At 51.2% G+C, this 27,792-nt stretch overlaps 1 protein-coding gene and 1 long non-coding RNA gene across 4 annotated transcripts in view; one reads left to right on the top strand and one right to left on the bottom strand.

Annotated features, from left to right (window-relative positions):
• The window catches only part of Cacng5 (calcium voltage-gated channel auxiliary subunit gamma 5), a 39,495-nt gene extending 19,567 nt beyond the window's left edge, over window positions 1-19,928 (bottom strand). For both annotated transcript variants that reach the window (XM_040268565.2, XM_021728417.3), the window contains exon 1: window positions 19,752-19,928. The gene's annotated coding sequence lies outside the window, so the exon portion shown is untranslated. The remainder of the gene's footprint in view (window positions 1-19,751) is intronic.
• LOC110598444 (uncharacterized) lies at window positions 19,691-20,508 on the top strand. Of its 2 annotated transcripts, XR_013435995.1 has the most exons (3): window positions 19,691-20,073; window positions 20,157-20,249; window positions 20,344-20,508. It is a non-coding gene; the product is annotated as an uncharacterized LOC110598444 (long non-coding RNA). The 2 variants fall into 2 exon arrangements; XR_002484282.3 differs by lacking the exon at window positions 19,691-20,073 and having other exon boundaries at window positions 20,080-20,249.
• The last annotated feature ends 7,284 nt before the right edge of the window (window positions 20,509-27,792 follow it).

Raw genomic sequence — 27,792 nt, 5'->3', positions numbered from 1 at the left:
GCTCAGGGTGCGAAGTCTTCCTTGCTGACAATGAGAAGCCTGCTCGCCCCATCACCTCCTGCTCACACCTCCCTGCAGCTCTGGGTGAGCATCCGACACTCACTTCCCCCATGGCCACCGGGTGTGACAAAAGCCAGAGAGAAATGGAAAACAATTTTGTACCCTGTGTCCTAATATATGTAGACAGGAGAAATGTTCAGGCTTGATCTAATTCCGGTGACACTAGCCATCCATCAGATCAGGCTGCAGCCTGCCGAGACAGCGGGCCAGGCTCCCACCCGGCCCCAGAGTCCTGGTTGTGGGTTTGCCCTTCTCCCACCTGCGCACATCCCGGCCTCCCGCTGGCTGACGTTTATTGGACCAGGACACGTGCCCAACACCTCTCTGAGCAATTTACACGTGTTAATCCACCTCATCCTCACAACTCTTCACGGCATAATTAAAATAGCTACTCCTTCCTTCAGTTTGCAGAATTAAATGAACACACTAACGAGCTCTTGATGGAGATCCAGCCTGACACATAGCAAGCACACAGTCTGTCTTTTGAATTTGTGATACCGACCTTTTAATCTACTCTCTCTGGCTCTTTCCCGTTCTTCCTGTGGATTGAAGTTAAGCCATTTCCTTTCTCCCAGTACAGCTTTATTTCCCTCCTGCTTCTTCTATGTTGTTTTTTTTTTTTTAAAATACATTACAATTCTAGGGAAGCCCAGGATTACAATGATACACATATTGTCTTACTCAGCGCCTTTTAATACCTGTCAGGAGAAGAGATACACAACGGCTGGTTCTGGTAATTACCTGCCTAATTACCTTTATTGATGTTCTTTGTTTATGAAAATTCAAGCTCATGTCTGGTGTTGGTTGCTTTCAGCCCGAAGAACTTCATTTAGCATTTCTTGTCAGGGGGGTCTTTCCGCCACAGTCCTCTCAGTTTGTGTTGATCGGGGTGTTTTTATCCCGTCCGTATTTTTTAAAGGATAGCTTTGCTGGCTATCAGAGTCTTGGATGATGGCATTTTTCTTTTTCTCTCATGCAGTCTTTTCGACTGGGGCCTCCTTGACTTCCTGGCTCCAGGACATTTGATGAGATGTCAGCTCTGAATCCTGTTGGGGGTTCCCTTGTACGTGACGAGTCATTTTTCTCTTGTTTGCTTTTAAGATGTTGCCTTTGACACTTTGACAATCATGTGCCCGGGGGTGGCATAGTTCCTCCTAGCCACGGTTATTATCTCTACTTTATTGACAAGAGGGAGTCACACAGTAGGAAAGCCAGGGTCTCCCTACTGTAAAGCAGAGGAGCTGGGATTTGAACTGGGAAATCTGGCACCACGATCTGTTCATGCTCAGCTGCCTCCTGTTCATCTCTCAGCCTGGCTCTTGTGGGGCTGCAGGTCACTTCTGCCAGAGTGCTCGGCCACCCTGGGGATGCTCCCTTCCGAAAAGCAGAGATACCAGAATGACAAATGGAAACATTGACCTACTTTTTTTTTTTTTTCAACATCACTAGCCTCTTGCTTAAGATAGGAGAGATGAAGATTTCAGGTCCTTTTTCCTTGGCTTTTGCATGATCTACATGGATGGGAAAACCAGGTATTTTCCTTTTAGGATAATGCTTGCCTTATTTGGAAAGAACATTCCATCGAACCTCCCTTTGTGTGTCCCTCCTATAAAAATAAAGAATCCAGGTGCAAGCTCTCTCTTTCCAACGGACCCCTAAGGTTGAAAGCCGTCCCAGATTTTGAAAGGTATTTCTGTGTGCTTGTGAGCTTTCCTCACCGTTTTCTCAGTTATTGATGTAATCAGGTTTTGTGAACACAGCATAGGTCACCAGCCCCGCTAGCTGGCGATAAGCAACCAAGTGTACGTCACTGGACACTGAGTGATCCTTGGTCATGCCCAGACACCCCGCCCAGACATGATCAAAGTCCATGTTTATGTTTTAGGAGCGACATGATTTTTTCTCTTTCTGCTGATTATTTCTTCAGGGAAAAGGGGAAGAAAGTGGGATGAGGGCATCCGGGGAGGGAAGCCCAGGTTCCCCCAGCTCCAGAGCCCAGCCAGGTACCCTGCAGAAGACAGGACTTCCAAAGAAAGGCCGTGTGACTGCAGAATGAGGACTCCTGTGAGACAATCAAGTGTGGCCCTGCCCCGTCACAAAGCCCTGGGGGTGTGCTTCTATAAATACCTCCTCCCAGCAGCGTTTGCTGCCTCCAGGATTCTAAGGGTATGTAGGACACACCGAAGCCTCCCTACTCTCCACCATCCTGGGTTCCTGTGCTTCTTCTGTATGCCCCAGCCCTGCCCCATTGGGTCCTGACGATCAAATAGAGAAGCTAGAAAGATTCCCCAAGGGTCCAAGAACAACACCCTTGAGCCCCGGCTCCCAGACCCACCACCATGCTGGTGCAAAACGGAAAACGATGTACAGCCACGTCAGGATGCGAACCTTCAACCCGACGCCAAAGGAAGGGAGCCGCTTAAGAGGGGATGCCGTGTTTCTCTGGGGACTTAGTTCTCAGCCCGATGCTGTCCCCCCTTCCTTCCATCCTGTTGATGTAAGATGGAAAGATGTCTGGGCAAACCTGAGGCCCCCAAGCACCTGGTTCTGAGCATGTCCCTACAAGTGAGGAAGCCCAAGGCTACGTGGAAGGCAGAGCAAGTCCACTGGCTCTTCTGGCCCTGGAGGGTGGCCCCACGGCCCTCGGAGGGTCTTGCCCTTGGTCCACGAGTCCGTGCTCTGGCAGATGTGATGTCTCTTGAGATGAAACCAGGTGTTTTCACGGTTTTAAAGGGACATTGATGTCTCCTGACTGGATGACAGAATTAAAGGCCTGCAGAGCGAAATCAGGGCCAAAATGGGGGCTGTCACTCCTCACTGGGCACTCCCCCCCCCGGGGGGGGGTGGCCAGTGACAAGATAGGGGAAGGCCAGGGGCTGCTGCTGCCCCTCTCTGTCAGCAACACCACCTCACCGGCCCCAGAGCCTCTGGGCATCCAAGAGCATCGGTCTGGAAACAGAAGCACAAGGCAGGACAAGGATGAGCCTCACCCGACCCGGCGCTGCCCTGCCACTCCCCTGCTGCTTGGCTCATAATCTCATCAGGACCCTCTGAGGGAGCAGGCAGGATGCACAGCAGGGAGGTCCGGGCAGCTTGTCTGGCTCCTTCTGCTGCCTCCGCTCTCGGAGGAGCTGGGGCCTGGTGCAAACTCACTTGGCCTCAGTTTCATCAATAATCCAGGAGTGAGTCTCTCTTCAGAGTTGCCATGAGAACGATGTGACATAATGGAGGCCACAGGCTCTTCACAAATGCCAACTTTACTCCCGGATCCAGAAGGGTGGCAAAGTCAACCCCAAAGCTGCAAAGCTCTGGGCGGAGAAGATGGCATCTGTGGGCTGTGAGCTGCAGGTGAGGAACCCTGTTTGCCTCCTTTCAGCCTTGGTTACTGGCTCCGTGGAACCAGGCAGAGGCTAGGATGGGACGGGGAGGCGGGGAGGCTCAGGATTTGGCAGGGCTGAGAATCCCAGAGACCTCCAGAAAACTGCCAGATAGGAAAGTGTCTGCCTTCCAAGAGTCAGGTCAAGAACTGAGAGGAGAATGAGAATGGTGTGCCCTGGACTTTCCTGGCAGAATGGGACAGGACAAGTCCTTAGAGCAGTGGTCCTCCATCCTGCTGCCGGTTGGTATCACCTGAGGAGTTTCAAAGAAGCTTTAAAGAGGTCCCATTGCTGGATTGCTCCCAAGACCCATTGCATCTGACCTTGTGGGGATGGGCAGGGCCCCCCCAGTGTTTTTAAAATTCCCAGGTGATTCTAATGCACAGTCAAGGTTAAGAACCAGTTGCTCATATGTGGACCCTCACAAGCCTGGAGATATACAGACCCCACACTCAGGATCTGCTTTCAGTTTGGACCAGAACTGAGTTGTCCAACATGGCAGCCACTAGCCACAGGTGGCTCTGAGCATCTGAAACGCGGTGTGCCCAAACTGAGATGTGTGGTAAGTATGAAACACACAACAAATTCCTAGGACTTCGTGTGACAAAAGAACATAAAACATTAAGAATTCTTAAAACATTGATTACAAGTGGCAATGGCATATTGAGCCTAGATACAATGTATCGTTAAGATTAATTTTACTTGTGTCATTATATTGTGGCCATAGAAAATTTTAAATTACATTATATGACTCACATTTCTTTTTTTTATTGGACAGTGCTGGTTTAGAAATGAATCAGTTAAAAATGTGTTTTCTATGGTTCTTCAAGTACTTGTAAGTTTGTTTTATCGGGTTGTGACAATAGTTTAATACATGATTCCATTTATATAATATCCTTGAAGTGGAAAAAGAAAAAAAAGAAATGGAGAAGAGGATAATGTTACTAGGGTCAGGGATGAGGAGGGGAGATGGAAAGAGGCCACGTATGGCCAGAAAAGGGCACCAGGAGATCCATATGGTGAGGGAAGGTTCTGGATCTTTACTGTATCAACATCGACCTTCTGGGTGTCACATGGTGTGGTAATTTTGCAAGATGGCATCCTCAATGGAACTGGGTAAAGGGTATCTGGAATCTCTGTATATTTGTCACAATGGCATGTGAAGCTACAGTTATGTCAAAATAAAAGGTTTAATTAAAAAATATCACTTTTGCAACAGTAACTTTCATACCCTGCTGGCAGGAACATAAAATAGTGCAACTCTTTTGGAAAGCAATTTGGTTGAACTTTAAACATTTTCATTTCTCTTGGTTCCAACAATTCTGCTCCTGGGAATTGCTGCCAAGGAAATAAATACAAGTACGAAATACACAAAGATGTTTATTCACTGTTTAACAGCAAAAATGCCCCAGACCACCAAAAGGCCTTTCTGTGAAGGAAGGCCCAAGTGAACTCTGGCTTTCCACTCGAGGGGCCAACAGGTGGTCAGTGATGGAAAATGCTGGCCAGGGGAGCAACAAGAAACGCAATACAGTGTATTACTAGCCTGTTTGATAATTTAAAAAATATCTTTTACCATGTGTGATGATAAGTACGAAAGCATGAATAGTGGTTGTGTTGATAGAAAGATTACAAATGAATTCATTATTTCTACTTTACTGTGTATTTCCCCTGATTTTGTTTAATAAATAGTCACTTTGTCTTCCAATGGCATGACCTTTCTCCTAAAAAAAAATCAGCCATCTCTCCTTGCTGAGGGACAAAGCCCAGCTAGGGAACATGGCAGGCAGCCGACTCGCCCCCTGCTGGCTGACTGTGGCGGTGCAGCCTGGAGGAAATGCTGGGTCAGAATGCACGGCCTGGGCAGCGAGGGGGCGGGTGGGGGGCGGTGCAATTGGGGGCAGATTTAAGGCCCCATTTCTGCTCCAAAGCCACTCGGAGAATGATTGTCTATTGCAAGAGTAGAAAGTATCTGAACCATGGTAGCCTACGTAAACTCTGGAAAGATGCTTTTAGAGCTTCCTTTGGTAAAGACGAAATTAATGACATTAGTGGAAGGCGTGGTGGGTCACTGAGGGGGGAAACGGCATGGAGTCCCGGTGGTCAAGGAGATGTGCTCTATTGTCCTAGCTAATGCCAAGTCCTTTTCCAAAGGAGCCATACCATCTGCAGCATGCAGGAGTCCCTGATCCCTCGAGGCCTTCCCACTATTGGGTATTGTTGGATTTCTTGATTTTGGAAATCTTCATTTCCATGATTACTAGTGATTTAGAGTATCTTTTTGTTTAGTCCAGATTCCTCTTCCCTTTTTTGGTGAAAACTCTCTTTCACCGTCTTCTCTCCATTTTTTTCCTTCTACTGAGTTCTTCATCTTTTTTATTATTAATATATTGGTGTTCTTGAACTAGTCCAGATACTAATCTTTTGTCTGTTTATGGGTGGAAACAATTTTTGCACAATCCATGGCTTTTCTTTTCACCTTATTTATGGAACATTTTGAGAAGTTCTTAAATTCATTTGTATTGTACTATCACTAAAATTTGAAGGTTGACCTATATGTAGCAACTTTGCTGAAAGAGTCTCTTGGATTTTCTATAGAGATGATCATAAGTCAATGTATGTTAACAGTTCTGTAGTTTTTTCATTCAGATTCCTATACCTTTTTTTTTTTTTGTCTTTTTTTCCCCCTTGGCACACTGTTTAAAAAATTTGGGACATACAAGGGATGATAATGATATACTTGTCCAATTTGAAAAAGAATGATTCGAACATTTTAACACTGAGTATGATAGTTGTTGAAAATATGGCTGATCTGGGTAAGAAAGTTCTCTACTGTTGCTAGTTTGCTAACAGGTTTTGTGTTTTTGTTTTACAATAATATTGATCTTCATCATTTTCTGCACTTATTGAAATAAACATTTCCCCTTCTTTATATATATATATAAATGAGGTAAATTATATTAATAGACTTTTTAATGTTAAAACACCCCTGCATTACTGGGCTATATCTTGCTGTTGTTGTCAGATATACATACACAATTTACTATCTGTGACATTGGTGTTTATAAATAAGTAAGGTTGATCCATAATTTTCCTATTGTTTTGTTTGGTATCATCACCAAAGTTTGAGAATTAACCACAATGGGATATCATTATGCATACACTGGAATGGCTAAAAGTAAAAAGATCGGCAATACTAAAGTGCTGGTGAAGATCTGGAGAAACTGGAACTCTCATACATTGCTGGTAAGAATGCAAAATGTTACGACTACTTTAAAAAGTGGTTTTGAAGCTTCTTATAAAATTAAACACGCACTTGCCACATAGCTCAGCAATTTCACAGTTATATAGGACACAGAGGAATGAAAACTTGTGATTGCAAACAGCCCAAACTAGAAATAACCCCAAAGTCCCAACTGCTGAATGTGGTATATGGAATACTACTCAGCAATGAAAAGAATAAATGATTGATACTTAAAACAACATGAGTGAATCTCAGAAGCATTACACTAACTGAGACAGTCCAGACCCAAAAGACTACATACTATATGATTCTCTTTATTTGAAAGCATAGAAAAGGCAAAACTATAGGAAGAGAAAAAGATCCGTGATTTTTGTTGGCCAGGGGTAGAAAAGTAGCTCAGTACTGGGCAGGGAATTGGCTTGCAAAGGGACATGAGAACTTTTTGAAGTGGGAATATATTCTGTATCATAGTTATAATTCATTAAATTGCATGCTTAAAATTGGGGAATTGTATTATATTTGAATTACACTTACTTAATTATCAGTATTGAGGATTGAACACAGTGGTGCTCTACCATGGAGCTGCATCCCCAGATTTTAAAATTCATTTATTTTTTTTATTTTGATAGGGTCTCACTAAGTTGCTGAGGCTGGCCTTGAACTTGCTATCCTTTTGCCTCAGCCTCCTGAGTAGCTGGAATTACAGGCATGTGCCACTGTGCCCAGCTGAATTATACTTAAAAAAAAAAAGTTATATTGGCTTCCTAAATAAGTTTGTATAGGACAGCAATTATGGGCTCCTAATGTTTGCTAAAACTTGCTCCTTAAATGTTTGGTAAAACCATGTGGTGCTATTTCCTTTTGTGGATACATTTTAATTTTGTTTCAATTTCTTTTTTAAAAAATATTTTATTTAATTTTTAGTTTTCGGCGGACACAACATCTTTGTTTGTATGTGGTGCTGAGGATTGAACCCGGGCCACACGCTTGCCAGGCAAGCGCACTACCGCTTGAGCCACATCCCCAGCCCCTTGTTCCAATTTCTTTAATGGTTATATATTCAGCTTTTTTGTTTCTTCTTGAGTTACTTTCTAGAAAGTCCCCTGTATTAACATAAATTCATGATATTCTCTTTATGTGTTAAAAATTTTAGTTGCCTATAGGTTCGTCCATTTTTGTTTTTAGTATTCTGTTCCGTTTTATCTCTCTTTTACATACTACTGCCACAGTTTGGCTATTTTATTCAGCTTTTAAAATAACTAGCTCTGGAGTTTGTTGTTTCTTTTTATTCTGTTGTTGATGATGAGAAAACATCTCTGCAATTTCAACATAATTTTTAGCCTTTTTAAAAGCTAATCATTTTAAACACTTTGGCCTTATTTCCAAGACTTTTCATAGTGTTCTCAATCAAGTTCTTGAGGTGCTAATTTCCCTATTTGTTATTCGTGCTAACGGGGTAAACTCGGCCCTCCTGTGGTTTCTAATTTTTATTGTGAGCTCATCTTCAGCAGCACCCCCACCCACTCCATGGGGATCCTATGTCTTTTGCTAGACATTCCATGAACCCAACAGCTATTTTTACATTAAGTTCGCAGCTCAAGGTTTCTGCCGCTGTCTCCTGCTATAAACTTAGACTCTAGGTCTGTAGGTAGTTCAGTCATTGCTCTTTGGTTTTTGGGAGGAGACATTGTCTCTTTCCTCCAGAGCATCTGGACAAACTGAATGTCCTGAAAGCTTTCTGAGTTGGTAAGTTGGCAAGTTGCTAGCCTCTCACACATGGCGGGGTCCCAGGGCCAACTTCTGTCCTTGCTAAGTCCCAACAACACATCGTCCTGTCCCTGGATTGGCACTAAAATTCCATAACTGGGTCCAATATTCATGGTCCTCCTTGATGCCAGTTCACCTGTGTGGGGCTCTGAGTTGGAGTTCCCTTCTTTCTTATAAGTCACCGATATATTTGAAGACCTTTTAGGAGCTGGTGGTTGGATGGATGGGGGTGTGTTAGCCGAGTTTACTCTAGTCCCCAAACTAGAAATCTCAAAATTCAGGACAGGTTTTATCTCCTTCTCTTTCCCTGGGCTGGTGGCAGGCAGCTCTCTCACTTGCACCCTGCGTGTGGGGTTGTGGAGAAGAGGGAGGACGCTTTCTCCTCCTGTGCATTTCTCAATGTGCTACAATGAGCACAAGTCGATTCTCCAACTGGGTGTGTGTGTGTGTAAACAGATTTGTGTACATATGTTTAAATTTAAAGGTCAACACATTTCTAATTTAATTTCCATTAACTTTAAATTACACTTAAAAATTTAAGAAGGTGACCTATATATACAGCATGCATGGTTTCCACACCCTTGGAATCAAATAACCATGAATAAAAAATATGGGGAAAAATTGCATTTGGACTGAACATGTATGGACTTTTTTCTTGTCATTATTCCCTAAACAATGCACTCTAACAACTATTTACGTAGCATTTACATTGCATGAGATATAGTCAGTGATCTGCAGATAACTGAAAGAATCCTGGAGGATGTGCATAGATCGTTTGCAGAGACTACTCTGTTTTATATAAGGGACTTGAGCATCCTTGGATTTTGATATCCTTGAGGGTCCTGGAAGCATTCCCACCCCCACCCCTGCCCTAGATACTGAGGGCTGTGTGTGTGTGTGCATGTGTGTATTCTCTATATATATTTATTTTATTTTTTAAAACCATTGCAGCTTTATGGCAGATGAGGCAGGCAGTGAGCTCCTCCCCTCTCCCTTGGATGGCTCTTTCCCTGGTTCTTCCTGGGGCACAGCCAGCTTGTCCCAGGCTTTGCAACATCCTATTTTTGTTTTTCTTATTTAACTGTGTCCCATATACAATGAGGAGTGGAGTGACCCATTCCGTGGTTTATTAGACAATTGACCTCTGTCTGCAAATGCCCAGGTCACTTGGATCTCTGCAGGCCATTCATGGGTCCTCAAGCCCCTTCCCCATTGATTTCAGTTCCAGGCAGAGATGGCAGGGATGGACAGGAGGGGACGTGGCAGACCCCAGGAGCAGGAGTGACAGATGCATGGCAGGTCTGATTGCCCAAATCCCTGGGGTAGAGTGGTGCCTGACGGGAAGCTGGGAAGCTGGCTATGGATTTCCTTCTTACCTTTCTGGCTTGCTAATGTTCATGGAACCCAGCTCCAGCTAGACTGGGAGTTGTATTGGGACCCACCTCCTGGAGGAACATGGTCTTAATTATTTAATTTCTAGACCTGGACCGTGACTGAGGCTGTATCTCTGACCATCGGACCCCACAGAGGTTACGTATCCTGAAGCCTGGGAAAGGGATGGGTGAGGCATCAGGCCATCAGAGCAGCAACCACACAGCACCGAAGCCTTGCTGACAGAGGGTGTTGACCTTGACCTTTGAAGTGCCGGACCCAGGAGGGGGTCAGGCCATTGGCCATTGCTGGTTTTGCCCCCCCTGGGTGGCTGCAGCCTACGCCCTCCCTTCCTGGCAGGCTCCATCTGGCCAGTCCTTGGCCACTCTGTCCCTCTGTGCCCTGTGCGGCTCCCAGGCGCCTCCACTGATGACGCCCTATCTTCCCCACAAGGGCGCGTTCATCAGGAGGGAGACGGCTGTCCCCGTCCACAGGAAGGAGCCGGGAGCAGAGGAAGCCAACACTGGAGATGCCGGCTCTCTGTGGTGCCTTCCCTACTTCTTCCTTCCCCTCCACAGAGGCAGGGTGGAAAAAATATTGGCCGTGGTTTTGATATTAATTGAACTTGAAGCAGGGCGAGCCCAGCAGTGCGCCCTTAATGGCCAGCTCTGGCCTGCTGGCCCTGGGTGGACGAGGGGTTCTCCATCACTGTGAGCGGCAGCCAGCGTGTCGGACTCCACATCCTGGCATCTTCCTGCTCCCTGCCCCGGGGCCTGCCCGGCAGGGTCTGAAGGCAGGCCACCAGGAATGAGGGGAGAGGGAGAGGGCAGAGGGGAACAGGGCCGCTATCACCCCCTCAAACACATCTCTTGCCAGGAGAAAATTCCTACCTGCTTTGGGCTCAAATTCCTTCAAAGCTGAGCTGAAACCCAAGTGGTACCAATGGCACTATCACCCAGTAACACTTTAGTCTGAATTTGTAGAGCCTTGTCATCAATGAGGATAGCCACAGCACCTGTTTCAGGGACCTGGCGAGGTCAGGCTCAGGGCCCAGGCCACATCTGACACTGTCATTAGCTGCTCTTTTAAGTTGAGCTGTAGCTTTACTGAAGTGACTTACACAAGGTCTCTCGGTGGGTAAGTGGTGGACCTGGGATTTGAACCCTTTACAACAAAGGGGCTCCAACCACACCCTTTAGCTCCAACCACACTGGCTTGAGCCCTCCAGCCCCCCAAACGGTTTGCCATCTGTTCGCCAAGAAGTCACAAAAGCCATTGCTCCTCAGTTGCATTCACTCTGGGTTCAAATCCCAGGGCCACCACTCACCCACCGGGAGACCTCGTGTAAGTCACTTCGCATCTCTGTACCTTTGTTTCTGCATCTATACGTGGGTGACAAACATAGAAGCCACTTTGCGGAGGCGTGTGCAGATTGAAGGAGGAGGTGCCCAGGTCTGGGCCTGGCACAGTGGTGTCCCTAGCTGGGCTTGCTGTCTACCAACACACACCTGTGCTGGGACCAGGGTGGGGCACCAGAAGGCCTCTGGGGACAGTCGTTTCTGAGGGTGGGTGGGATTCCTGCTACAAACGCACTCATCTGTTGGAGACAGAAAGGGGCTCCCACCACATGGCTCCTACCCGAGTAGCTGGGAAGGGCCCTTCTTGGAACAAAGACTCCCTGCTTTGACCTTGGAACAAAGACTCCCTGCTTTGACCTTGGAACAAAGACTCCCTGCTTTGACCTTGGAACAAAGACTCCCTGCTTTGACCTTGGGCCCTGGCAGCAACTAGACCAGGCAGGTGAGGCAAGAAGGAGAGTGGCATTGTGCGCTGGGGTCCCCTCTGTCACGCTGCAACCCCCCAGGTATTTTAGGTGGGGAGTTCAGGGAGGTGGGAGACAGCAGGGAGCAGCAGGTGGCTGTGCACTGGCCTGAGCAGGCAGTGTCCAGGTGCATCTCCACCGTGTCCCCAAGCCCTCCCCTGACCCATAGTGCCGCTCGACGACACTCCCCATCTCAATATGGAACCGGGCTCTGAGGTCACAGGGACAGCTCAGGGTGTGCAGGTCCTGAGGGCCGCAGTGAGGGGCAGGTGGCGCTGGCCTGGCTTCTGAGGCCGCAAAGCTCTCCATGGCTCCTCAGCTCCACCCAGACAGGAGTGGCTCTCGGGGAGGAAGGAAGTACTGACACCTGCTGTCACACAGACAGACAGACCTGAAGCACATTCAGCTGGTGAAGGACGTCAGATACAAAGGCCACACACTGCCCGGCCGTGAGTCCATTTATATGACATACCCCCCAGAGGCAGAGCCCGAGGGCCAGAAAGCAGAGCGGTGCTGGGCGGGGCCTCAGGGAAAGGGACATGGCGCATTGGCTGATGGAGGTGAGCTGAGGGTGCCACAGAAGCACAAATAAAGGCCCCCAAATGGGAACACCTGGAGGAGGCCACACCTGAGCTGAGCCCATGACCCCACCTGGTTTCTGTCTGGAGAATAGTTTTTATTTTAGAAAAAGGGAAGAAGAGGAGTTTGGAAGAGTCAGCCTCTGTGCTGGACGCTTTGGTTACCTTTTCCTTTCGCAAATTGCAGGGATTCAGAAAGTGCAGGGGCTCCTTGGGTTCAAATCCTGCCTCTACCAGGTATGAGCTGGGGGACTGGGGACCGGTTACCTGACTTCTCTGTGCTTCAGTTTCTTCATCCATAAAGTGGGGTTCATGGTGGTGACGTCACCATGATGTGGTGATGTCACCTCTCTCTGACATCACCACATCATGAGAGGCTCGGGCAGAGTAGCCCATGGGAACCCAGAGTAGGAAATGGGCCAAGAGCTGCTGTCCCCATTGTGTCTTCTCCATTGCAGACGGCTGCTTTGGGGCCAGGGACACGGTGATGTTTAAGGACTCACAGCCTTTTTTTTTTCTTCCCAGCCACAAACTTCGACTGAACCTGTTCAGACATCACGGGGAGGGCAGTACTCCATGGCTGGGCAGATGCCCCTTGGGAGCACAGGTCCCAAGAAGTCAGGTAACCGCTCCCCAGTCACCCATCTGCCGCCCAGTTCATCACCTTGAACCACAGAGGGTCTAGGCAACAGCCCAGCCCACCCAAGTCAGAGTTGTCCTTCTGTCCTTCCTGCCCAGCTGTGTCCCCCATGTCAACCTGCAGGGAGGCGCGTTCTGGGTGCAGCTGTCCCCCTGTGGCTTGAGAGCTCCCCATGGGACACTGAGTCCAACACTGCTTATTCCAGTGGCTTCCTGACCCCAGGCCAGGCTGACAGCTGGCTCCCTTATAGGCAGGAGGGGTGGGTGCTTCTGCCAGCCTCCACCCCTGTGCTGTCTCCCTCCATGAAGCTCATGGGAGTCCAGATGCCTGGACCAGCATGTCCCCACAACGTCCCTGCAGGGCTGTGGCCCAGGCAGCCTGGGCTTGAGCACCAGGGAGCAGGAGGCCGTCCTCATCAGTTAGCCCAGGAGAATACCAGGTCTACCTCCTGGCAGCTTCTTTTTTCTGACAATTCAGATCTCCTCTTTGGAATTCTAGAGATGGGTCTCATTTCCTCCACATTCTGCAATGAAACAGAAACTACTCTGGTAACCGGGACCCAGGCAGGGCCGCTAATCAGCTCCCCCATTTTGCTTGAGCTAAAAAACTCTCAGGCGCTTTGGACCTGCAGAGATCTGGGTTCAAAACTCGACTTTGCTTCTTGTTAACTGGGAAACCATTGGGAAGCTGCTACACCTCTCGGAGCCCCAACCAACGCATCTGTGAAGTTCCCTTTATTGGTAACAACAATAAAAACCACACTACCAGAGCCCCACCCAGCGACGCTCTTCTTCCCTCTCTTTCACACACAGGAAGTCTGAGCGAGATGGAGAACTCAAGCTCCCCCAGCAGTGAGCGGGAGACCCTGCTCTGCAGGCAAGGCCCTCCCCTGCCCTGGAGTTAGCCTGACGTCCATCGGCAACTCTGTAGACCACCACCCAGCCCGCTGTGGCCCTGTGGGAACCGGCGTCCTCTTCTGGCCTTTGCTTTTTTTGGAGGGGCTACTGGGGATTGAACTCAGGGGCACTAGACCACTGAGCCACATCCCCAGCCCTATTATTTTATTTTATTTTATTTAGAGACAGGGTCTACATTGAGTTGTTTAGCACCTCTCTTTTTGCTGAGGCTGGCTTTGAACTCACGATCCTCCTGTCTCAGCCTCCCGAACTGCTGGGATTACAGGCGTGGGCCACTGCACCCGGCTGGCCTTTGCTTTTAATCTAATGGAACAGTCTGATTTCTCTGTCCATCTGCTCATGGGTGCCTTCGGTCTAGGTTTATCTCCAAGGAATCACGGCCTGTTGAGCTCTGGGGAGGGAAGACCTTCGGGGCTTGTGGACTGGAAGCCCCCAAGGGAGGGGCATTCCCTAAAGCCCACCTGACCCTTGCTAGTCAGGGTTCTAGAAACGGGTGTGGGAAAAATGAATCCTCCCTCCCCTCCCCTTCCTCTAGGGACACGAAACAGGGGCCCAGAGATGAGTGGGGACGGGCCTAAGATGGCACACAGCCAGAGAACCTGGTTTGAACCCGGGTCTCCTGACATCTGTCCCTAGGCCAGGGCTCCTCCTGCAGGGGCTCCCTGAGAAGGGCGTCCCCACTCTTCTCCGTGGCTGTTCTCGTCCAGGGCAGCTGACGAGGGCTGGGCAGAGGCTCCTGGGCATCACCTTCAGGTGAGTCAAAGCAGCAAAGGTCCCAGTGGTGGGGTTTGGGTGTCAGAGGACAGGGGCTTCCCATCATCCCAGAAACCACGGGCCACAGCCGCCTCTGACGGCAGCTAGCCCGGAATGAACGGGAAATGCACAAACACGCCCACACCTCCTGAGAGAGGCGCCCACTCTCTGGGGCACACACCCTCACACCTGAGTGCCCAGCAGGCCCAGAATGTCCTTCCTGGGGGTGTCCCTGTCACTGCAGTCCATCTGCAGGGAAGACACTCCCACAGGGGACAGGGGGTCCACAGTGAGAGTCACCAGAGAGAGGGTCTGGGTTGCCATCAGCTGCTCCTCTTTTGTCGACTGTCTGGGGTATTTTTAAACCTGTATTTGCAGCGAGAAAGGTGCTTGTGACAGGCGCTTGAAGAAGAACCTGCGGGTGGGTAACGGGGGCTCTCTGACGTAGGGGTTTGGGGGTGTGAAGCTGATGCTGGGGCTGCCCTGGGTAACCACATGCCTTTCCCTTCGATTCAGGCTCTGCTCCCAGGAGAAGCATCATTTGACAAAGGTTGGCAAGCTGGCCCTGAAGTCCCCTGGGGACACTGACTCAGAAAGGGTGGCTCCCGCGGGATTCCCTGGGTTTGTGTTCCACTTGCCTCAACCTCACCAATGGCAGGGTCGCCGCGCAGTAAACAGGTGTGCAAGCCCAGGCAGGAGTGGGAGGAGGAGCAGGGTGCTCCAGCTCCCTGGCTTCTGGCTGGCCTGGGAGCACCCAGGGCAGACATGCCCCACCCCGCACTCCCCCTGCAGAGCGCAGCTTTGGACTCCACATACGGCAAAGGAAGGGGCTGAGCTGTATTTGAACTCAGGGCTTCACAGTTCCAAAGTGTACATTTCAGTGTGAGACGGTAGCGCACGGGCTGCCCAAGTTCATGTCCCAACTGTATCCTCCAAGTTCCTTCACCCTTCCTGGCCTTCTTCTCTCAATAGAAAGATCAAGTCAAGAAACACTTTGCTTGTAGGACTATTGGGGGGAGGTGTGGGAAAGCACTGGATATGGTGTGTGCCCCTAGCAGGCACTGAACGCTCACCGACCCCCTTTTTACCCAGAGAGAAAGCTGATGGTCCTCATCCATGGGCCCCATCAGAACCACCCGCCTCCCTCACAGGGCCACTACCTCCCCCTGGGTCCTTCACTCTCTCCCTGCTGCTGCTTGGCAGGTCCTTCCCTGAATCTCCCTCCCTCCCCTCCTTCTGGCCTCTGTTGAAATGTCATCTGCTCAGTGAGGCCTTTCCCAGTCTCACTGTTGAAAGTGGCAGACCCCCCCAGTCCACAGGCTCCGAACTCTGACCCTTTGTGTTCCCAGCATTTCCACCATGCAGCCAAGTGCGTATTCAACTTTTAGCACATTTATTGTCCCTCTCTCTTTACAATGCTGCTCCTAAGGGAACAGGATTGATTTTTATTCATAGCTGTAGTCTCAGTGGTTCTCAACAGTGGACTCTCTGGCTCCCTAGGGGATAAATGGCAATCTCTGGGGACATTTGTTGGTTGTCACAATCTGGTGTGTGGTACTGGTATCTAGTGGGTAGAGACCAGGGGGGTTGCTGAATATCCTACAGTGCCTGGGACATTTGCCAATCCATCAAATGAGAGGATCATTCAGCTCCCAATGCCAATGGTACCACAGCTATATCCCCTTTGCTTAAATCAGAAGTTTTTATGTGCATCATAGGTGCTCAATAAATGCTTGTTATGGAAGAATAAAGAGATGTTATCATCATTGTCATCAGGATTATTTAAGAACAGATATGGTCAAGAATAATCCTTAAGAATGGATGTCCCTCCCAAGTTTATGGCCAACAAGTCACACTGATGGCATGTCACACCTTCCCTTTGGCCAGGGGTATGCCCTCTGGAGCACCCAGAATGGATTGCAAATTGCTCATTGCTGGATCATCATGAGCTGAGACAAGTCCATGTTGCCAGGCACCAGGAGCCCCGGGGAGGCTGCCCCACCACTCATTCACCAGCCTGGCTTATGGGCTGCCTGGGTGGGGACGCTCACTCCTGGTATCCTAGCACTCATGGAAGCGCTCAGGATTTTTTGCTCAGTGGGACCAGGAGCCACCTATGTCCAGGGCCACCCCAGCAGGATCCCTCTCCTGCAGCCCAGAAGCCTCGCGGGTCTGGGTGAACGATGCTGTTTTTGCTTCTCTCCAGAGAGGGCGATGTGACAGACATGGACGGTCAGGGTGGCACAGGTGTCAGAACCTCCCCTGGCCCAGCCCAGCCCCGCCAGTCAGGGGATACTTCCTTGTTCTTCTGACCTAATAAATTGCCACTGACAATGTGACAGACTGGGCTCATGTACAAAGAACACCACCTATCGCCTGCTTGGACCCTCGGGACTGTGCGTTGGACGGCCATTCCCTGAAGGGCAGGGGGCAAGGAGAGGAAGGAGGCTTCTGCCTTTTCCTGGGCTTTTCTTCACCTCCCCAGGGCTGCCAACGCCTGGGTCAGCGCCATCTAACACCTCCTTCTCTGCAGGCGCCCACCCTCTTCCCACCAGGAATTCCACTGAGATCTACCACGTTCCCCGCCCGCGCCCGCCTGGGTTGCATCTCCTCCCCAGGCGTCCTGGGCTCGGCAACTGGGTCTTTATATGGTGGTTGTGTTATGAAAAAGTCCTACAGTCGCCGCAGCAGCCGCGAATGGTGGAGCCTGGCCACGTCCCATCTTCTCTCTCTTGCACTTCACTCTGTTCTTCTGCCCTCTCCCTCTCCTCCCAAACATCCTGCAAGTTCCTAAATAAGTCATTGATGCTAAGGTCCACTGGCTGAATAAGTGGACCCAAGGCCATGGGCCAGAGGTATAGGTCTCTCATGGTGGAACACTGCTACCAAACAGCTAGGTTTGGGCGGGGAAAGGATGATGCTTGGTGGGCAGGGACTTTCCTGATGCCTCTGAAGTCACATGCAGCTGATCTGATTCTGCCAGGGAGTAAGACTGGTCTAAAACCCATGATGGGATGACAGGACAAGCGTTGTGCCAAGCGACCACTTGGAAAGGAACCAGGAGCCTACATGGGGTGGCCCAGAATGTTGATGGCTAGAAGCCTGGGGACTGAAGTACCAGCTCTCCCCAGAGAGAGGGCTTGGTAGAGATTCCTCATTGAATCTGTGAGATTCCCTGCTACAAAAATCCACCCCACTTCCCGGGCTCTAGGGATAGCAGGAGGCATCTGGACTCACTGTCACCTCTCCCAAGCCCAGTGTCTGAGGGTCTGGCTGGATGCTGGGAGAAGTCGAGGCACAGCAACCCGTCCTGGGCACCTCTAGGGAACTGCATGCTGTCACCTGTGACCTTACGTTGTTCTCACAGCACCCTGGTGGCTGGTTTACAAATGAGGAAACTGATTCTCCAAGCAGTGCAGTGACTTGGCCAATGTCACCCACTTAGTAGGTGCACCAGCTGGGGTTTGGAGCCTACATTTCCCACCACAACCCAAGGCCAGCCTTTTCCAGTCAAGTGTGAACAATTCAGCCAACCCTCCCCTGCATCTCCTCCCTACCAAGTCACGAAACCCTGATTCAGAAGGCTGAGAGTGCCGAGCCCCCAGGAGACAGCCATGGATGAGGGGCCCTGGGGTGCGGCCCACCAGGATGCCAGAGTTCTTATGTCACCAACAGTTGACCATCTCTGGCCAGGGCAGACACAGTAGCCCTCACCACACACAGCTCCTCAGCACATCCACTGCTTCCACATGTCGGGAGGGAGGTGGAAGTGCGGGTGGGGACATGAGATCTCACCATTGTTAGAATTTGAGGGGGTTTTGGCCCTGAGATGCCCTCAGCTATGCCCAGGTACCAAGTTAATAGAGAAGGGAGGCTGAGCTAGGGCTTCTCAGGCAGGAAGGGGGCACCAGCAGGAGGGACTGGCTATGGGGTCAGCAAGGAGGGGCAGCCAACCTGTCCCCAAGATACTTGTGGTCCTGGGATGTCCTAAAACCAGGACATCAGATGCAGGCTAGAGTCCCCACCCCCATCTCCAGGGCAATTCAGGCCGTTCATTCATCAAGCTGGCGGGGGGGGGGGTTGTAGAGAGAGAGAGAGAGAGAGAGAGAGAGAGAGAGAGAGAGAGAGAGAAGGGAATAGGTTTGAGGTGGCTGGGGTGAGGGTCTCTCCCCTTGTGGTCCCCTAGATGGAGGTGAGCAAGAGCCAGCTCTGGTGACATTCTGAGTGTGATGTCCGTCAAATTGTGACAGGCTCCCACTCGAAGACCCTGTCCTGGACCCTGCTTTCCCTGGGTCATTGACAATCTGGTACAAAGTGGTGAGTCTCTTCCCTTCTGGGAGACAAGAGCTTCCTCATCCATGGAAGGGGGCATGTGTGTGCCAGGCAGGGTCGGGTCAGAGCATGTGGCTGTGCCTGGGCAGTCAGAATATAAGCCCCTTTGCTTCCCATCCAGGCACCTGAGATTTCTCTCTCAAGCCCCTTTCAAACCAGGAAGGGATAATGCGATTTCACTTTTACAATTTTAACAAGCAGCATCTTCATCAATTGCCAAATAAGGATGAGGCCAAAGAGGTCAAGTAATTAAAACAAAGGGCTCTGGAGTGATTGGGGACATTTCTTGGCGTGTGACTGCGGGTTGATATCTCACACTCAGCCTCTGCTGCTGGGTCCCGATGGCCACCCCTCTTCTGCCCTGGGTGCCCATCTCTGACCGATGGCACCCAGAAGACCCTTCCTCCTACCAACCGGCCCCAGGCATCCTCTCTGTGGGACGTCCCGGGCCAGCAGACGTCCCTGGGCAGACTCACCGGAGACTGGCTGGTTGGTCCCACCCGTGGGTAAGCCAGTCCACCTGGCAGCTCAACAGGTGTTAGTGGGCTTTCGTTTTCTACCTGATCCGGAAAATTTCTGCCAGCCCCATGCAAGTCCGTCGAGGGAAAGTCTGGCCTCAGTTTCGTAGTGGAAAACTGCCCAGCAGCGTCTGCAAAGAGGGGGCGTCATCACCTCCCCCCGCAGTCCTACACACACACTCACACACTCACACACACGCACTCACACACTCACACACACGCCCGGCTCATTGCAGGACGCGCGCTCGGTGCTGGCCTCTGGCTCGGCGGTGACGGTCAGCCCCGCGCAGTGGCAGAGGCACCTGCGGGAGATCGTCCCCTCCCCCGACCCCCAGGAGGGAAGAGCTGGTCTCCCGCTCTTCTGGCTCCTACCTCGTACGAGCGGCCGCGACCCCCGCCCCGGGTCGAAGGTCCCTCGCCGTCTGGGCTGCGGGCCCGAGGTACTGCAGGCTGCCCGGGCGCCCGCCCCGTCCGGTCCGCGGGAGCTGCTCCTCGCCTGTGACAGTGGCTGCAGCCGCCGCCGCTCTGCTCGGGACCGGAGAGGGAGGGACAGGCAGGGGCGGGGCCTGGGCGGGGCCTCCCGTCTGCACACCAGGAGCTGGCAGCCGGCGGTGGGACCCCGCGGACGCTGCCTTCCGCCGGGAGGGGCGAGCGACTGAAGCCCCCCCCCCCCCCCCGCCCCCGGGGACTGCAGGTGAAGAGTTGGGGCTGGGGGCGGGGGTTCGAGGCTGCTTAGGGTTTGGCTGAGAACTGCCTTGAATCAGATCTACCTTTCAGTGCCAGCGGCTGCTGTGGGGACTGTAGGACTTTTTCATAACGACAACCACAGCTGTAAGGATGATGGCAGCGATAACAGGACGACGTGGCCAGGTAATATTTATTGAGCACTTACTGTGTGCTAGGCACGGGTCGTGCCCTTTGCGTGTCTCAAGTCATGGAACCTCACAACACCCCCACTTTACAGATGACAGAAGGTGGCACAGAGAGCTGAAGTGAGGTGCCCGAGGACACACACCTGGAAAATGGCAGAGCCTGATTGCTGCTCAGGTCTGACTGGCTCCAGGGTCGCAGATCATTCGCCCCTCTAACCTATTAAATGGAAACATATACAATAAATGATGCCACCTAACATTCTCAGATTTCTTCTTTCTACACCTTCTCTGTCTCCTTTGTTCTCTGGACCCTGGACATGCAATAGGTACTCAATTAATATTTGTCAATCAGCAACTGATTTGAAAGCTACAGCTGGAGCCAGGGTGGCCTGTCCAGCCTGATTGGCTGGTACAACACAAGGATTCAGTTTTCCTGACTTGAATATTTGCCCATCTTCTTTTCTCTGTAAGGGCAGCCTGACCGGCCTCCTGGTCCAGCAGCTTGCACACAAACCACCAGCTCCTGCTCCTGCTGCCAGTGGGAAGGGGCAGCCAATAGGGACGGGTTGACAGGGTGCAAGCTCCAGGTCACAGAAGCTTCCCCTGGAAGGTGTGTAAAGCTCCTACAGACCATGAGTGGCCAAATATATATATAGATCTGGGGCAAAAGTAGGTTGCTAAGTAATAAGACATCAGTAGTGAACATATTGGCCAAGGAGGGCTCCTGACCTGGGTATCATGGGAGGACATTGCTGCATATAAATGGGGTCATTTGCAACTGGGACAACTAAAGATTTTTGGAGAGGACATGTCAGGTTTCTATTCACAACATTTTTAGGCCCAGAAAATTCTCAACTTTTTTTTTTTTCTCTTCCCAACTACCTCAGGAGTGCAGGCAGCAGGCCTGAGCCATAGTAGGTGCACCAGTTAATATTTGCTGCATGAATGACTCTGAGTTGGAGAAGTGTTCCCTAGACTGTCAAAGAGAAAATCTCCAACAATCAAAGCCGCGGCTGGAGATGGATCAGAGATATGAAAAAAGGAAAATAGGTTGAGCAGCCAGGAAATGTGCTTTTAGAAAGATCTGCAATTCATACTCCCAGAGAAAACCAGAGGGGCTGGCCTGGGACCATGTCCTTCAGGGTCATCTCTTTTGGGCAGTGGCTATGTCCTTGGACAACTGAAGAGTGGGCTTGTGGAGGGAAAGAGGTGACCAGACTCCCTGTGGGTGAGTATGCAGGAAGGGGTGGCTTGGGAGGGGGTATCCCTTCTCATGAGCTGATGGAGGGTTGATAGAATTCCCACTTGCTTTTTAGAGAGCTCCGTCTTTGACCAGTGTGACCCTGTTCTCTGGATTTTCTTGCAATACCCGTGGTGGAATGGCCTTTGGAAGACCCATTCTCCATTTAGGAGGGAAGTGGGTTTGCAGAGATGCTCATGGCCTTCTCCCCAGCCTGAGGCAAGTGGGGAGCCAAGACCTGGGGCCTGAGCTTCATGGGTGGCTTAGTCAATGGGTCCTTCCACCTGTCTGTGCCTCTAACTAGCGGTGTGACCTCAGACAAGTTATTTAACCTCTCTGAGCTTTAGTTTACTCTTCTATAATCAGGGTTGGCTTCATAGGTGTATACCTGGGCGGTCACAGAGCCCTGCTCTTGGGAATCCTCTGTATGCTTGGTTTAACAATGTACTTTCACCATCTCGAAATTCTTATTTTTTTTCTTTATCAAAGGCTGCACTTTAATTTTTGCACGGAGCCCATTTGACTATGTACCTACCTCGCTGGGTTATTGTGACACTTCAGTGAGATCCCCTTTGAGGAAAGGCCGATGGCTCTCCACGGGAATGACCTCCCCTCCTTGGGTCTGGCCATGAAGGATAAATAGAAGTTCAGCAGGGAGACTGAGGGTGGGAGGGGTTTCAGCCAGAGGGAGCATGTATGAAATCAAGGAGGTGAAAGGGCTGGGGCAGAGTTTTGGTGGGCTCTCATCACTGTGACAAAATACCCAACAAGAACGGCGGAGAGGAGGAAAGTTTATTTGGGGCTCGTGGCTTCAGAGGTCTCAGTCCTCAGACGGCCGATTGCATTCTCGTGGCCCATGGTGGGGCAGCACATCATGGGGGAAGGACCACGTCCCTCGTGGCAGCAAGGAAGGAGGGGGGAGGGGCTGCAGGGACGATGCACCCTTCCAGGGCACACCCCAGTGACCTGCCTCCGCCAGCCACATGCCACGTGCCCACAGCCACTACCCAGTTAGTCCATTCAGACGAGGATGAACCAATGAAGTTGTCCCAACTCTCATAATCATTTCACCTCTGAATATTCCTGCATGAACAGGCGCTTTCGGGGAGCACCTCATATCCAACCCTTAACAGGTGGAAGACATAGATCGTGAGGGCCCAAGTATGGAAGCCCTTCTGACTCTGACGGAGTGAGGATCTCAGGGCCAGAGGCCTGTGAGCGGCATCTGGGAAGGAAAGGTGAGTGGGCTGCAGTGCCAACATCCTTGCCCCCACGGGTTCAGCTGCCGCCTGCTTCAGATAATGAGACAGGCAGTGGCTGGCGTGGGTGGGAGCCCTGCTCGCAGGCTGCCAAGGCGGCAGTGGGAACCGTTTGTTGTAGACATAATAGGAAACTGCTGTAGGTGTCACAGCCAGCAGCTGTGCTTGGGGACCTGGGGACTCCGGGCCTGATGAATAATGGAGCAGCCCTTCCTCCCTGGGTCTCTTTTTCTCTCTTCTCAATAATTCATGCATTCCCCATTAGTTGAGGAGTTTCATAAAATCCCAGCTTTCTCTGAATCCAGGGCCCATCTGAGCAATCTGACGGCTTCACGCATGAGCACTTGGTTGGAAATATGCTCACAGGCACATCTGGCTGGGTAGGCTGGACCTGGTGTCTGGGTCCAGAAAAATGCTGCGCTGTTTTCAGGGAGGAGGATAGGTCCTCCAGCCCTGCCTGGCTCCTTGCAGGTGGAGGGGGTGGCACGTGTCACTTCCAGGTGGAGGCTTTGCCACTCTCTTCTACCTGCTTTTGGGATGCAGAGGCAGGTGAGAGGATGCCTTCTGTAGCTCTGAATTCCCCTGTGATAACGGGGAAGGAGTGAAACTTCCTGACATCACATAGACACATGTCACAGCAGGAAGCAGAATGTCTGTTGTTTGAGGCCACTGCAACTCAGAAGGCTGTTTGTCACCTCCATGATGGTTCTAACTCCGTGATGGATCTAACCCCTTCCTCCTTCCCTTTCTTAGGCCTTCGAGCACACACTGAATCCTTGACCTACAAGCCAACGGGCTGCACTCTCAGTGGTACAATAGATGGGCCGGGGAAGAGCTCCAGACCCCAGGGGTCATCAGCGATGACGTGGAGCAGTCAGGACCAGACAGACAAAGGCATGCCGCGCAGTACTGGGGAGGGAGGGGTCGGGCTTCTGTGCAGATCCAGGTCAAGATGGCAACGGATGTGACTTGAAGGCCTGCAGTAGGAATCTGTGTATTTGGGGGGCCTGGGGCATTGGGAGGAGGGAGAGGATTCAGTGAAGACAGGGAGTGAAGGCAGACAGACTGGGCAGGGTGGGGCCAGAGGAGGCGGGCTCCTGGTAGAGTCCTCCCTGTGGAGGGTTGATTCGGAGCCATGCCATTAATGCCTATTACAACCCATGTCAATCACGTGCCAGGCGCTTGCCGTGTGTGTGTTTGGTTCTCATGACACTGTGAACTAGGACATTCCGACCTTTTTATTTCCAGATGAAGAAGTGTGGCCCTTTAAAGAGCCATTTACCCTAGGAGTGACCAGATATAGCATCCAAAGGAGAACGACAAGGTCAGGCTCCATCTGCCTGGATGTCACCCATGCCAAGAGTGGAACAACAGCCAGAATCTTCAGGCCACTGTCGGGTCCCAGGTCCCTGGGGCTGTCTCAGCAGAGGGCCTAGACCTGTCCAGAGACACACAGTCCAGTGACTGGGAAGGTGGGGAAGGCGGGTGACAGGCCAGGAGGTTCAAGGGATATTTCAAGAAACACGGGACTGACCACCATTCTTCCTCTGGAGGGGGGCTTGTCGCCACACAGCACTTCCTGCCCAGGGGGTACCCAGAAGGTGGGCTGGGGTTTTGCCTGTGCTTGGCCTCCAGGTGAGACGCTTGCTCACCAGCTCTTCCTGCCCATGGACTTGACCTTGATGGGAGGGGCAGTGGGTGATGATGTGGGGACACTGGCTCCACCTCACCTTCCCCATTCACACGGACCTGGCCACACCCCTCCTTTCTCTGTCACCTCGTTCTGTTCATCCTGAAGTTTCCCTGCCAGCACCCACCACCTCTCCCCAGTCCACTGAGTGCCTTGTCCAGGCTCTGAGTGTAGCAGGCCAAGAACAATTCCTTTCTTCAACAGGAAGTGCCGCCGCCCCTTGTTCTCTGGGCAGCAAAGTGGGAAGCCTGGGATGTCCGCACAGCCGCCTGCTCCCCTGCCAGGTGGCCAAGCTGTGGCTCATGTCCCCAGAGGCTGTTCTCTAGGCTGTCCTCCCTGCTCTGCTGTGGCCAGCTGCTCATCTTCTGCTTACAGACTTTGTCCCCTTGGTAACTAGATCATTGCTTCTAAAATGGTTCCAAGGTCAGGGAAGCCTGACAACGAAGACCCCTCTATTTTGACTGCTGAGAAAGTGGCAGGAGATGGCACTGGATCACGGCTCTGGCTGCAGCAGTACACATCAGGGGCAGGGAAGGCCTGAAGGTGAGCCGGTGAGATGCCCCTGTCCAGGTCAGCACTGGACAGCTCCTGGCACGGCAGGCGGCCAGGTGGCTGGGGGAGATCTCTGCAAAAGGTGCTTAGAGTGTATAAACCCCTCACTTTTCTTTATTCTTTGCTCAATCCTATAAAATATCTCTGGTGACTTATGCCCTTGAGCCTCGGGGAGACACTTGTCACAAATGATAAGGTAAGTTATGCCGGCGTCAGCATGGATGCATTAAGCTGAGGGGTTAAACAGGCCAGATGCTGTGTGCACAGGTCCTTAGAGAACTCCTGGCGGTTTGGCACTGAGAACAGTGACTACAGTGGTCACGGGCTCAGCAGGCTGGTGGCTGGCTGTAAGGGAAGGGAGGCAGCTCAGCCCAGCTTGGAGGGGGTCTGCACAGGGCGGGCATCTGTGGCAAGAGGGGAGCGAGGGCTCTCGAAACACAGCCAGGAGCCCCATGGGAATAGGGATGGGAGAGGGGGAGAAAGGGAGGCCAGAAATGGGAGCATTTCCAAGTACTTCAGATAAAGAAAGCAGGAACAGGCTCATGCTACCTCCCCAATTACCTGGCTCCTGGGATGACAGAAAATAGCATCTTAAATAGCCATTTCCTAGCTTTGAAGCTCAGGCAAAAGGTTTTTGAATAAGAGAGAAAAAGATAGAGTCGATAGACAGGTGGCATTGGGAAGGAAGCTGTTGAGGAGCCAGCAGGACTGGGGTACAGATGTGCACCCCAAGCCATGACAGCAACTTCCAGCCCTAGTCTGTTTAAGGGGACCTACCAGCTCTCCTCCAAGCTGGGTCAAGCCTCTGCCCCCTCCATTGTACATGAGCGACTTCAGCATAAAGGGATTTATGTATTCTTGGGTTTTTTATGTATTCTGAACCTGGTTTTCGAGGTTCAGTCCATGATCAGCTAACTCCATAGCTCTGGGCTGGAGGTGAGGCTGAAGATTATGGTGGCGGGAAGCAGCTCAGAACTTGGTAACTAGTGGGTGCAGAGGGCTCTGCTCACCAAGGACAAAATATAATTCCACACCCTATCTGCCTACAGTTACTGCCCAGTTAATCCATGTGGTTGGATTAATCCACCGATTAATGCACTGATTGGGTCACATTTCATAATCGAATCATTTAATTCCTGATCATTCTTGCATTGTCTCACACCTGCGTGAACTTTCGGAGGACACCTCATACCCAAACCATAATAAATACCAATGGTTGTGGTGTAGGGAGTCTAAGGGGGCAGTTGCTGACAGTGAGAATGGGGTGGGGAAGGGGTAGAGATGACCTCTGAAATGCCAGCCACATTGCTTTGCCACCATCCCTGGCTGACCTCCCGAGAAAGCCAATGTCTGCAGGATTCATCTGAGTTTGCTTCCGGGAAGTGAGAGTCCCATTGGTCATGGAAAACAGGCTGCCTTGAGTCATCTGGAACCCTTTAGTTTCTTGATTAAGGAAAACAAATCCTTCAGCCTCACCTGTAGGGACCCCTGGTTCTGCTTCTGCACCAGGAGAGAAGATCCCCATTCTCCTCATTACTGCCATCTACTGGCAAACGCCTGAAGTTTCCCTGCAGAGGTTCTGTCTTCTGGTAGAGAGTTGAGTGCAGACTCTGTCCCTGCCCCTTTCCAAACCATGATGATAGTCATAGGTGGCTTGAGGTTAAAGGACCTTGGAGGCCCAGGAGCTAAGACCTCTAACTCCCTCCTGTCCTGAGACAGGTACAAGCTGCCCATGGAAGGAAGCAACAGTCCCCGTTCCTTGGTGAGTCAGATGAACCCTAGTGCCTCAGTTTCACCTGGGTTTCTCGACCTCAGAGCTGACATCTTGCCGAGAGTGGGCTGCTCTGCACTGCAGGAGGCTCAACAGCATCTCAAGTCTGACCCCCCAGAGGCCAGGAGGACTCCCTCCCCCATTGTGACAGCCAGCACCATTTTCAGTCATCACTAAATGTCCCTTGGGGGGCAAAATCAGTCCGGGATTGAAACCACTGTGATGCAGGTTGGCCACTTTTGATGATTCAGAGGAGCAAAATAAAGATCTGAGATCCAAGGCACTTTGTGCACAGTCACACAGGAAGTTTGAGTCTGAACTGGGGTTCATTCATTCATTCATTCATTCATTCATTCTCGCATTCAACATGCCTGGGATGAGGTGACCCGACACATGCTCCCCACTGTAGGAGAAACACTTTTTTTTTTTTTCCTAACCAATGGACTGTATCCCAGATTGGCTGACCAGAGTTACAGATGCCATGTTGGATGGGAGACTCAGATGTCCTTCCATGGGGGCTCCAGCTCCTGGCTGTCACAGCAGAGGTTTCAAAAACAGTGTCGGGAAGGAAGGAACATGTCTCCCCTCCTCCCCGGGGGTCCTCCATGGGCCCACTCTGCTCACCCCTGTTAGCACCTCCTGCCCTGTCCTGTGACATGCTGTCGTGAGACCCTGAGGTTAGCAAAACTGTTAGCTGTCCAGATGGGCTTCAATCCATCATGTCTCTGGAGCCCAAAGTCCTTCAGGAAATGGTGAGGGGGGAGATTTTATTCCCCAGGGGACATCTTGCAATGTTTGAAGGCATTTTAGGAGGGGAGAGAGGCCGGGACGCTATAAAACACCCTACAGTGCGCAGAGGAATCATTCCCACCCACAAAGAGCAATGCCACTCAAAATGTCAAGGTTGACCTTTCATACTAAGACTGAGAAACAGCAAAATAGATAACATATCAGAATCATATGCTCAGAGTAAGGAAGGGGCATCTCCCAAAAGGTGAGGTGGGAGGGCTGAGGTTGTGGCTCCGCGGA

This window comes from Ictidomys tridecemlineatus, chromosome 3, assembly GCF_052094955.1.
Source record: "Ictidomys tridecemlineatus isolate mIctTri1 chromosome 3, mIctTri1.hap1, whole genome shotgun sequence".
Lineage (NCBI taxonomy): Eukaryota > Metazoa > Chordata > Mammalia > Rodentia > Sciuridae > Ictidomys > Ictidomys tridecemlineatus.
The sequence above is the reverse complement of the archived record's forward strand: the minus strand, read 5'-3'. Positions and strand labels throughout refer to the sequence as shown.